The 13,602-nt window shown below is 39.5% G+C and overlaps 1 pseudogene across 2 annotated transcripts; it reads left to right on the plus strand.

The window, feature by feature from the left end:
* The first annotated feature begins 2,697 nt into the window (after nt 1-2,697).
* On the plus strand, nt 2,698-7,224 carry LOC148037837 (pentatricopeptide repeat-containing protein At3g12770 pseudogene; annotated as a pseudogene). Of its 2 annotated transcripts, none has more exons than XR_015690701.1 (2): nt 2,698-2,768; nt 2,863-7,224. The product of XR_015690701.1 is annotated as a pentatricopeptide repeat-containing protein At3g12770 pseudogene, transcript variant X1 (transcript). The 2 variants fall into 2 exon arrangements; XR_015690702.1 differs by lacking the exon at nt 2,698-2,768 and having other exon boundaries at nt 3,209-3,344; nt 3,487-7,224.
* The last annotated feature ends 6,378 nt before the right edge of the window (nt 7,225-13,602 follow it).

Raw genomic sequence — 13,602 nt, forward strand, 5'->3', positions numbered from 1 at the left:
TGGCAACCATGCAATCCCATATAAAGCAACCAAAGGCCAATAGAGTGAAACTAAATGTCACATTGAAAAATATATATTGTTCAACTCACATAAAGCCTGCGTTCAATATCTAAGAGTTTGTTTCATAGCTTCAAGTAGCTTTAAAAAGTGCATCATCACATGCAAATTACATTATTTGTAAGGTGTGACACTCGCTCTTTGTTTTATGTTGTGAACAAAGGGAAGCAACTGCACAAAAAAAAATGTGAAGCATGAAAGATGTGGCCTCGGAAGCTTCACAACAATGCCAACCACACAAAACATGGTTAATAGGCCTGGTTTAAATTAATGAAAACTTTGAGGGGGTTGCCACATGGTGTCATTGGGGTGTGCCATGTTACAACCCCCAACCCACTTGCTCACCCCTATAATTAATGTATTTATCAAATTAACAAATATTTTTATAAATAAAAATTATGTTTTGGTAAATCCTATTAATTACGTTTTATTATAAGTTATTCATAAACATAATTATTTATATTGTAATAAAATATTATTTATTAAATCATTTATTATAAATAAAAAGTTAAAGATTATATATTGATTGACATTTTATCTTTACTATCAAGCAATGTTAAATATTATATACTAATAATTCAATCAATATTTTTCTCAATGTACTTCTATTAAATATTTATTATAAAGCCTAATTATAAATAATATTATAAAACATTTGTAATATAGTATAATGGGCATGTAGTGTAAATTAGTTGCGAGCTATAGCACCAAATGTGAACCCTCTTGCCATCTTAGGACACAAAGTGCTCTAATTGCTATTGGTAAAACTGGTGTGAAGCATCCCCCCCACTAACATGCAACTAAGGAGCAGAGCACCTAGTTTTTATTAACCTTAATGACTTTTCCATTTTAATAAGGGACATGCAGTACAACCATAGAGTGTTGGTACACAAGAAGGTATGCTGACGCAGTGTCTCAGACTGTGATGACCAATTGATCAATTATGAGAGCCACAAGCTTTTGTTTGGGAATATTATTTTGGTTGTATGTTTGGAAGCCCCAAACCTCCAACCTAATTTGAAATTTGAATATTGTTCTCTCTCCTAACTTCCATGGAGCTCTCTCCCTCTCTCTCTCATCCATAAAAGTCACACATACACACATGCACACGCACACACACACTCTCTCTCATGCTAGAGGTCCATGAAGGAGTAGGGCACCACATCTCCCCCCTCTCATTGTACGCATGTGCATGCGTGTGCGTCTCTCTCTCTCATGGTTGTAGCCCTCCCTCCCTCTCTCACTCAATAAGTTTCCTAGTGGAGAAGGAGTAGGAAGAAAAAGAAGAAGAAGAAGAAAATGTGGAGGTAGCAGAACTTAGAAGGTAGGCATATACAAGTCTGGATGCGCTGTCTGCAGTAGTGCTACCACCCCTAACATGTGTAGCCATGACATCAATGTCCTCGATATGATGTTGAGCTTCATACTTTGATCATCATTTAGCAATTCCGTCAACGAGTTTGCATCTATCCACACTACCCCCTCGACGAGAAGGCCACCATCTTCAACACTAGGCTACATGTTCAACATTGTGTCTTTGGACTTGCAAAGCACTACCTTGCCTTTGACGCATGTAGTATCGAGGAGACCAGGCATGTAGGGCTGTGGATATATATCAGCACGAGCCCCACAAATTTTCATGGATTCAGCCCATACCCGATAACTATGGGTCCCTTGGATTAAAAAGGCCCCTAAAATGAGGTTTGGTCTCTCCTTGATGGACTCTCCCTGATTCGAACCCTACACCTTGACTGTCAGAGGCATATGCTCAAAACCATGCACCCGTGTAACAGGCTGTTGAAAGGTCTACATCTAGGAAACTAATTATTCAAATAAATACAAAAATTTAAACGACCGGCCAGTAACCGAGAGAGAACCAATACGTCCGCAAAAATCTAGGGCCCGTACTAATATTTATCTTCGCTCGACATGTAGAGGGAGGCATTGACAAAGTCAGCCCCTAAGAGTGCAATGTCGGTGGCATTGTGATCGTTGCTATGTCAATGCATATATATATAGTTTACGTTTTGATAAAGCTACTTTTTATGAAATAAATAAAAGGGTGGGAAGAGAGAGAGCTCTTGGAAAGAGAGAAGATGAAAGAGAAAAGGAGAGACAGATGAGAGAGAAAAATGCTAAAAACTGAAAGATAGCGGGGAGAGAGAAATGAAAGAAAAATAGAGGAAATTTTTAAAAATGAGAGGAAATAATTTTTATGAGGTGAGAGAAAAATAAAGAGAAGAAAAAGTTAGAGAGAGAGGGAAACAAAAGAAAATGAAAAACGAGAAAGGAAAAGGAAAGAGAGAAAGAGAGGGGGAAAACATGAGAGAGAGAGAGGGAGAGGAAAAGAAAGGAGAGAGAAACATACACGCTCTCTCTCATATATATATATATATATATATATATATATATATATATATATATATATATATATATATATATACATACATATATATATACACATGAGAAAAAGAGGAAGAGAGAGAGAGAAGAAAAAAGAGAGAAAGAAAGAGAAAATACTTAAAATTAAAGAGGGAGAGGAATCAGAGAGAAGAGAAGAGAGAGTAAGATAAATTGAGAGAGAGAGAGAGAGAGAGAGAGATTTAAAAAGAGTAAAAAAATTTGGACAAACGAAGCGAAGTGGAAGCACAATCGTTTTGGTTATAGTGCAAAACTGCCGTGATGTAGATTCCAGATTCCAGAAGACTGCGGTAATGTTTTTATTTTTATTATGAGGTCGACGGGGCAAAGATTATCACAAGCAAACTATTCTTCGTTCTGTATCTAATAATTCACGTTATCCAGCGGAGACGTGTGATCGTCCTGCGTTGTGGAGTTGGCAAAGCAAGCTTCCCTCGAAGGGAACAATGGTGATCCTGTCTTGGCTGTGGCTACCGCAGGCATGGCCTGCCCTGCTTCTCGTGCAGACCCGCTACTCCTCTGCGCCGACGTTGCCAATCATCAGGAGGTGCTCGAAGCCTCTAACAATGGCCCGTTTCATTTGCGAGTACGGCCGCACCTTGACAGCAACGCCTTCTGCCCTAATTGGAACACTGCAGCAAAGATTACTGGCTTTTCGCTTAACGCCGGAAGTTCCTTTTACCCTGACAACACCCTTCTCGGTCAGTCACAAATGCACGACCGTCAGATTGCCAGAATCGACAAAAACTTTGAATTATTGCAACGAATCGGCTGGGAAGAGACTAAAAGTAGAACCGGGATAGAAAACCGCACTCGACAACAGAGTGTTTGCAGCCTTTTGCAACAGATCTGCAACCTAGAAGAAGGTGAGATCCTTCATGGCTGCCTTGTTGCAAGTGGATATCAGTTTAGCACTTTTGAAGCTAATCTTCTAATGAAAATGTATAGCGGTTTTGGTGCTGTTGATGATGCACGTGCTGTGTTTGACCGCATGCGTCAACATAACAGGGCTTCTTGGAATTCCATCATGTCTTGCTATAATGACCATGGATTCGCCGAGCAGGCCCTTGATCTTTTTGCAGACATGAGGCAAATAGGTTTAAGGCCTGACAGAGTAACTGTCAAAGTTATTTTGAGTGCATGCGCTTCACTGGCAGCCTTACCTGATGGTGTGTTGGCACATCAATATGCTGCTGAAGATGGCGTTGAACTCAATATTGACGTGGGGACTGCCCTCATTCATATGTATGGAACATGTGGTGCCGTGAAGAAGGCTCTTTCTGTGTTCATCAAAATGCCTCAAACCAATGAAATCACTTGGACAGCTGTCATTACTATATGTGTCAAGCAAGGATACAGCCAGACTGCTCTTGATCTTTATAAGAGAATGCAAGAATGCAACCTCCAGCCAAATAAGATCATATTACACGCAGTGATCAGCGCTTGTGCTAATCTGCATGCCACCGAAGAAGGCAAAATTGTTCAAAACTACATAACTCAAAGTTTATTTGCTCATGATGCCGAACTCAGCATTGCTCTTATCAAATTGCATGGAATGTGTGGAGAATTAAAGGAAGCTTATTGTGTGTTCAAAAACTTTTGTCCACAATCTGTGAACTCTTACAACGCAATGATGGAGTGTTACATACTGCAAGGTCATATTATGAAAACTATCGAGTTATTTCTACAGTTGAATGAGGATGGTCTCAAGCCAGATGTTATGACTATTACCTACCTTGCCCAGGCATGCACTTCCATGGCTGATGTCACAGATGGTGAATTACTCCATTCCTATCTTATTGAAGATGGTTTGGATTTAAGCTCAACCGTAGGGAACACACTGGTAGAAATGTATTTGAAATTTGGAGCCACTGCAGAAGCATATTGGATTCTTGATCGAGTGGACCAACCTAACAATGTCTCCTTAAATGCCATTGTAAGGGCATATGCTCAGCAAAGGCATCTTGAAATTTCCATTGCCCTCTACAAAAAAGTGCAGCAAAAAGGCTTCAAGGCAACCGCTGCTACTGTAGCTAGTATGTTGTCTGCCTGTTCCCATCAGGTTGCGCTTAAAGAAGGTGCTATGATCCACTCTTATGTAGTTGATTCTGAGTTGGAGTCAGATGCTGTAGTAGGGTCTGCCCTTATCAATTTGTATGGATCATGTGGTTCTTTAGAAAAGGCACATACTCTGTTTGAAAGAATTCAAAGCAATGATGTAGTCTTTTGGACTTCCATGATTGTTGTTTATGTACAGCATGGGCAGCCTGAGGCTGCTCTTCAACTTTTTCACCAGATGCAGCAGGTAAGTCTAGTCCCTAACAAAATCACTTATGTTAATGCTTTGAATGCTTGTGCTAAACTAGGAGCCCTTGTTGAAGGTCAAAGGATCCATGCATGCACTGTTGCCTTTGGAATCGAAGTGGATAATGGCTTGGGGAATGCACTTGTTCATATGTATGGGAAATGTGAGGCTCTCAAAGATGCATGGCTGCTCTTTAGTAGATTGGCCACAAAAAATCTGGTTTCTTGGAATGTTATTATGGGTGCCTACAATCAACATGGTTACAGTGAGGTAGCCATACAATTATTTCATGAAATGCAGCAACAAGGCCTAGAAGTGGATGAAATAACATGCGCTAATGTTCTGAGTGCATATGCCAACCAAGCATCACTGGAAACAGGCAGAGCGATGCATTCTTATGTAATAACTAAAGGGTTCGACAATGACATAGCTATTTCCACCACGCTAATCAATATGTATGGCAAATGTGGTGTGATGGAAGATGCTCAATGCGTCTTTGATGGGATGCTCGAACACAATATATATTCATGGACAGCCATTATTTCTGTGTGTGCTCAACAAGGTCTTAGCAAAAAGGCTATTCATTTGTTTGGAAAAATGAAGTCAGAGGGCCTGAAGGCAAACAATATAACCTTGGTTAGTGTTCTATCCGCATATGCAAATCTTGGAATAATGGCAGATGATGAAGTGATACAGGCATGCATTGACTGCAGCATTGAATCAGATGTTCTTTTAGGCAATGGACTCATCAATATGTACGGGAAATGTGGAGCCATCCGGAATGCCCGATCTACTTTTGATCAAATGAATGTGAGGAATCTGGCCTCTTGGAATGCCATGATTTATGTTTATGGATCGTGTGGATATGGTAAGGAGGCTCTTCAGCTTGTGCATGAAATTGAGGACAGCAAACTTAGCCCAGATGAGCTCACCTTTCTAAATTGTCTGACTATTTGTACTAACATGGGAGCACTGCAGGAAGGGAAACAATTTCACAGGTCCATTATTGCCAGGGGATTTGAGACACATACTGGCTTGGATAATGCTCTAATCAATATGTATGGAAAGTGTGGGGCTCTGGAGGAGGCCTACTCGGTATTCAGTAACATGCAACGTGATGTGGTGTCATGGAATACCATTCTTGGTGTCTATGCACAGGAGGGTCAGATAAAGGAGGCTACACAGGTCTTTCAGCAGATGCAGCAAGAAAGTATTGATCCAGATATGATAACTCTCCTTGGTGTCTTAAAAACATGCAGCCATACTGGCTCTATTAAGGAGGCTTGTGAAATGTTCTCATCAGTCACTGAAAATCATAGATTCAAACTAACCGTAGCTCATTATGGGTGCTTGATTGACCTTTTTGGACGGTTAGGGCAACTTGATGTAGCTGAAGACATCATCTATACAATGCCAATGCAACCAACTGCTGTGAGCTGGATGGCCCTTCTTGGCACCTGCAGAATACACAATGATATAGAACGAGGTAAACGATCCTTTACGTATGTAACAAAATTGGATCCACATAATGCTGCACCCTTTGTGTTACTTTCAAATATCTATGCTGCACATCAGAGATGGGACGATGTTGAAACATTAAGAACTGAGATGATGGAAAGAGGGCTACAGAAGAGGCCGGGCTGTAGCATGATTGAAATTAATAATACAGTGCACAGCTTTTTTGCCCGGGGCAGGTCTCACCCTGAAAGCGATGCAATATATCACAGGTTGAAAATTTTAAACAAACAGTTGGAAAAGATAGGTTATGTCCCAGATACTAAGCAGGCACTCCACAATGCAGGAGATGATATAAAAAAGTTCATGCTCTGTCATCATAGTGAGAGGCTAGCTTTGTCCTTTGGATTGATTGAGACACCTCCTGGAACACCACTTTTAATAATCAAGAACCTAAGGATGTGCAAGGATTGCCACAGTGCTTTCAAATTCATCAGTGTGGTTGTTAGAAGAGAGATAACTTTGAGAGACTCCAGCAGGCTGCATCACTTTAGGCATGGTTTGTGCTCATGTGCAGATTATTGGTAATATGACTGCCATCAAACAAATATACCATCTTTATCTAGTGCCAGAGTGGCATGAACATAAAGGCCTTGCATGATGAGATTACCATTTTTGTCTCTGAGTCTGACAAAGACACATCGTGATCTAGTAATGTGGCGGGTATGTGTGTAGGCTCAGTAAATACACATAGCAGCATTTTGGCCTGGAAAGAAGTGGATATAAAATCCATCTAGGCAATCAGATTCCAACCTTTTTCTCAACCATTTAATCATTACATGTTCAAATCAGGGTGGTTCATTCTGAATTCCGAAGACCATGTACAAACATCCTGTACATATATCTCTTTTACTTGCAACTTTGTAGAGGCTGTGTGAACAGATTACCTTATACACAATTGATTAATCCACATCTCAGTTGAAAGAGATGGAGATAGCAGGCGCTTCTTCCAGTACTTCTTGTCTACTGTACAATGAAACAGAATCAGTTCTATAGTCAGAAGGTGATGCCACCTTGCTGCATCAGACTTTGCTGTAAACATTGATATGCTCACAGTTTTTAAAAATATGGAAGCAACTGATAATAATTTTAGATTTTTGTCTTGCTCAGCTTGTTAGATAAACTCACAGATTGGGTGATGCTCTAAAGGTGTATTGGCTTGCACCTTTCAAGGGCTTTCTATCTTGATTGCGTTTCTGGTTTTTTTCTTGTCTCTCTTGAAGAGGCTTCAAACCCAAGCCACCTTCTTCTTAGAAGAAGAAATCTGCTTCCACAAGACTGCTCATGACTGTCTCTCTGTAAGTCCAAAGAACCCCCTAACCATCTGTTCCACCTTTTGCCAATTAATTTGGGAAAATGGAAAGACTTGAGGCCACAAAAATAAACCATTGAAGAAAAAACTTCTTGCCTATACTCAATCTGCCTGCCAGACCATGATTTCAGCTCTCCCAATTTTGAAACTCAGCTTCAATAGCCACTCAAAGCATTAAGGCAATTCCTAACCCTAATGGACATCCAGGTGCTGAAAGGCTTATGTTGGTAGAAAGGCTTCAAACCATACTCATGAAGTCAGGGACTTCTAGTTCAGTCTTTTCATTGCCGATATGAGAGCCTGAGATTGCAGCAAATTGCTCATAGACTTCCAGATTCAGAACATCCATTGAACAGTCACTTGCATCCACCATGTGTGATTTATCATCTGCAATGAACAAGTACAGAAAAGCCTGTAATTGGGCAGCTGCATATCCTTCATAGATTGATCCCTAGCTTGGCATCTAGGTTTCTCAAAAGGGGCTGGGTGATCATGGCAAACATAGGTTCTATTTAAGTCCATGTTAATCAAACAAATTCTTGCTTGCTTTCCACAACATAGTCCATAGTTTGAAGATTGCATCATGTGAAACCAGCCTTTCTCCATGGATAGGGTGGTAAATAACCTCATTAAGTACTAATTAGAAAATCACACTTTACCACTTTAATCTTGGACATCGGACATTCGGTTAGCCCCAAAATTGAAGCCCTTTGCAATATATCTTTATCTTATATTGCAAATGGAAAGAGTATAACTGAGATCCTGTGATCTCCTCGGCTAATCCAAGTACCTCTTGCTATCAAAACAGACTAGCAAGCTTCCAAACTAATTTGCCCCTTGGTTTGCTTGGAGATTGGCCTTCACCTTGCTCCTTAAAAAGCAAATTCAGCCCTAAATCTAGTTGACTGGCCTCTTGAATCTCTTTGAAATTCTTCAATTTAAACTTTTGAAATTCAAGTCTTAGGCCCTCAATTCTCAGTAGCAATTTGAGGCGATTGTCAAAAAATTAATTTGATAATTATTCTAATGCTTAAAAAATAAATTTCACTAGCCAATAATTAAATTGACTAGGCCAATTTGTTTTCCAAGTATCCTTGAGCAATTATTAGCCTTTAGACTAGCATTAATAAATTAATTAATGTCTAGTCTCTAATATCATTATTGACATTAGTAGCCAATAAATTAGTCTAGGCTCAAATCTGACACCAAGTACCATCTAGTACCTGTCAGACATAACTTATTATAACTTTTGTCTTTGGTACCCACTACATTCTTGGGGTCCTTGGCCTATTACTATGAAATAACTACCATGTGCATCACATGTGCTAAACAACCTTGCACATTTAATTGAAGTCGGAGCTGAAATTGGTGTAGCAATCTTGGAAGAAAAAACTTTATCATGAGAGCTAGGGCCTTTGATAAAACCTTATAATAACATACTCAGCATAATGAGGGGGCTCCACTGACTTGACTTTGATGTTTCCAAAGATTTAGAAATGAGTTTAATAAGTCCTCCGTTGCACATGCAGAATACAAAGCTTGGAAAAAATCAATAAGCAAACCATATGATCCCAATCATTCACCTTCCTTCATATTCTTCAAGACATAAAAGAATTCATCTTACATGAAGGGTCTCTCAAGAAGAGCAACATCTTCACGAACCTCTCATATAGGATTTCAAGAAGTCGGTCATGTGCTCCAGCCATCCCTGGTCACTGTTAGGTTTCAATGGCACAATGAACTAAGGAGTCTCCTAAATACGGCTCCAATCTCCCCCTCATCAGCTGCATGTTGCTGCTCATTTTGATCCTCAATAAACATAGTGTTCCCCTACTGCTTTGTTGCAACGCATTTAAGTAAAACAGATTTTGGACATGAAACATAAGCTCCCAGTGTGCTCTTAGTTGGAGTTTGTACCGTCAACTCTATGTTGTTCTGGACTTTTTAAGAAAGCTTCAGCATTTTGGAGGAAGAAACATAAGGACTTAAGTGTGCTCTTAGTTGGAGTTTGTACCGTCAACTCTAAATTGTTCTGGACTTTTTAAGAAAGCTTCAGCATTTTGGAGGAAGAAATGCAGAATTTCATCAGCAAGATCCAATGTAACAACATATATTAGCATCTCGAAATCTTATAGCATTAGAGAATATCTATCCTCCAATTACTAGCTTTATTATTAGAGCCATAGTTTTTAGAAAACCGAATTATTGCTGCAGTACAATTAGCCCACCAGTTCCAGAATCATACAGAGGCTCCCCTCCAAACCTTTTTAATACCTTTCATATAAGCTTATTCCTGGATAAAAGACATACTAAGCTTGGCAGGAAGGGGTTTGTTTCTTATTCTAGGAGTGCATATGATTTTACATGACATCACAATGGGATTGTGAAAAGATTTGGTGAGACATAAGATGGATCACATGATCGCAATATAAGTGGTTTCAGATATGAATGTGGATTGTCATTTGTGTTTATGGTTCCAACATTGTTGGAGTCAGGACTAACAACTAGAAGCTTTTGCAAAGTAAGATTGATAATCCACGCACTATTCTTCTCTGCGATTGGAATTTCTTAACATGCATGAGCAATTGCTCCTATGGCTCTTCGTGTATAATGAAAATGCATGTTAGGATTCTTTGGTCCTAAGACATAGTCGAGAGATGTAACACCTTCGGCATAAAGCACAGTTCCTCCTTTACATGGCACAATCATTATCGGAGTATACACCAAAGGCAACCGTAGCAGGCTCATAAGAGCCCATGCAATCTATTGTATATTGAGCAGAAAGCCTTGAACGTGCATCACCCCAATATTATGTAACTTTCCATGATAACCCCTAAAGGCTCAGAGAACCCATGCGAATTGCCCTATGTCATGCTTCGAACCACAATGTTTGATCTTCACATGTAGCACTGGCAAGCTCGCAGAACCCATGCAACCTACCATATCCCAACCGGAGATACTTGAATGTGCACTGTCCAAATGTTGTATAATTTACCAGCGTATCCCTTGCAACCTCAAAGAATCCATGAGAACAGCCCCATGTCATGTAGACAACCATAATATCTGGTCTCTGTAAGTAACCCTCGCAAGCTCACCATACCCATGCAACTTTTCGTATCCTGAGTAGAAAACCCTTGAGGTGCATTGCCCTAACACCACCAGATGTCACACAGACAACCATAATATCTACTTTCCCAAAAATAACAATTCCAACTTCCAAGTCGAGAAAACCCATGGAAATGGTCACATGTCACGCGGAGAACCATCAACATCCAAGACCCCATAATGCCACACATACAACCATCAATGTGTGTCATGCAAACCTGTGTGAACCATCATATCGTGCACAGTACCATCAATGTACATTTGACCATCATGCAATGAATGTACGTCTCAAACCAGAAATGCAAGGGCACCACAAGAGAGAGAGGGGGGAGGAGAGAGACCTGGTCTCAGTGATGGTGATGTTGGCAGAGATGGTGGAGATTTTGGTGACACTAATTACCAATCTACACGTCGATGGAGGCACGCTGATGAGGACCACACTCCGCTGGAGACACGCTAATGCACAGGCAGAAACATGATGGAGGAGCAGCGCAGGTAGAGAAGCATGGGTGGAGGAGCAGGCAAACAGATGGTGGAGCAGCATGCACCAGTGGAGGAACAAGCAGAGGCAATGGAGGTGCGCAACACGATGCAAGAGAAGGAGCAAGACAAAACTAGCGAGTACCAAGCTAGTCATTCCATTATACCAACGCAGTTTCAGCTGCCTTTGTCACACGTGAGGGATGGCCTAATTTTTTCAACGTGGAGTTCCCTTCATTTCCTGCTACCAATCGCCATCGTGGTTAACTTAGCAGGAAACTGAAAACATAATTAACCCCCTAAGCAAATCAAAAGTGCAAAACCTGCTGCATTTTTTGGAGACAAACCTCTATGGAAGATTCAAGATAGTGACGAGGGTATCGCTTGTTGATTCTACCAATGTATGCAGCACTACAAAGACATGGACTTATATGCAAGTACGATGCGTCTCTGGCATACTAGCGCAGTCGTTCCAGCAAACATAGCTTCATGTGAGCGTGAATTTTCAAGGCAAATTCTGATCAAAAGTAACTCAAGGTGTAGCTTATGCCTCGACACATTAGACGCCTTAATGTTGCTATCCACTAATACACGTGAGAGCTCTAAAATTGATTGGAAAGATGTTTGGGATATTTCGATGGGAGCTAAGAATTATTGTTAGTTCACCTATGGATTTCATCGAGTAGATGGATTCATATTGTTCCTACGAGAATGATTGAATGGATTCATGTTATTGCTACTTATGCAATGGGGTTCACTAAAACGTCTCAATAATCTAATGTCTATGTTGTTATTGAAGTATTAATAGACTTAAGCTATATAGTTATGAGATTTAAATTGGATTGTCCATTTGATATTATGACCTATGTGATTTCAATATTGTGTTTTACTTACCTTAATTGAGCCTTTTTATAGTACTCTTCATTTATATATATATTTTTTGTCATTTAACTAGCATGTATTGTCTATCATTTGTCATTTGAAAGGCATTTTCAAAAAATGTCTATCATAAAAAAATTTGAGGGACTCATCAAATTTTGGCCTTGCAAGTCTCCTCTCACTCTTGCACTCTCCTATGCTATCACGTGTCTCCTTCCATCTCCAATCCTTTGTATACCTTTGCCTCATATTGCATGTTAGTGTTCTCTCCATATTAACTTACTTGGTATTACTACGGAAGCAACAATTTGCCTCACATTCCATGGTGGTGCTCTCCTTGCATCTACTTGTTTTGTATTTCAATAGAAGCCGACAGTGTTAAAAGTGAGTTAGGTAGGTTTCCTTATTATAGAGGCGTAGCTAATATGGGTTGTTTTGACAATGTTAAGCATAGATCTAGCATATAAGTTTGCATTGAGTTATATGGATAAGGTATATTAACAAGCTAGCCGACTAGTATGGTTCCTACTAGGAAAGACAATCATAGTAGGCTTCTTTTTGGAACAATGGATCTCATCTCCACTGAATCCTTTTGGAAGAAAAGCTAAAAAATCTATGTAATCTATAATTGCTCAATTCATGGTCCAACTTTACAAACTTGGCTAGCCAAATCCTCTCTCTCTCTCTCTCTCTCTCTCTCTCTCTCTCTCTCTCTCTCTCTCTCTCTCTCTCTCTTTACTCTGTTCTTTTGTAAAACTTATTGGAAAAGTGAAATTTATAGAGTTGTCATATCCAAAAAACAAGCAAACTATTGAAAATCAAACAATAACAAGAGTTTGAAACTTCAATATATTGTGGTTGAGTGATGTTTAGATGAAGTTATGTTTTTTTGTAAGTAATGAAACTAGGCTATCACCTTCATGTCTCTTTTGTACTTTTGATAATCCTTTCTTCCCATGTATACAAGAATGTTTCTTAATTGTTCCTTGGCTTCAAAGAATTCTAATCCATTTTCATTGATACATATATAATGTAGGCCAATAAAAAGAGCCTCTAATATTCTACTTAGTACTTGATACATAAAGTGCTATGCAATTGAGGATTTTTTTGATACCTTCAAAATGGAACCCAAAGGGGTTTGGATGGTCCACCCTTGTTGATCATTCATTGTTTCACCATTGCCTTCCTATATATGCAATGCAATAATTTGATTCTCACTCATGTATATGCATACAATTGAGCTCATCCACTTTATTGATAGCCCCATTATTCTCAAAGCTAACAAAGATATATTCTTAAATGTGCCTCTTATATCTTACATGTGTGGGTATCGTATGCATATTTAGAATACGTATCTAGGAGAGGATGACGAATAAACAAGAAATGTGGATCCAAAGTTGAACTTAATCATTCATCCTTTACTTTCCTGACAAATCTACCACTTGTTCACATGTCATCCACCTTTAAACTCCTTGATGGTGAGCTAAATTCTCTTTCTTTGTTCCAATCAGCTTCATATATGCCAAGT

Source organism: Lygodium microphyllum, chromosome 4 (assembly GCF_053477565.2).
Source record: "Lygodium microphyllum isolate KBCC chromosome 4, Lygodium_microphyllum_v1.1.10, whole genome shotgun sequence".
NCBI lineage: Eukaryota > Viridiplantae > Streptophyta > Polypodiopsida > Schizaeales > Lygodiaceae > Lygodium > Lygodium microphyllum.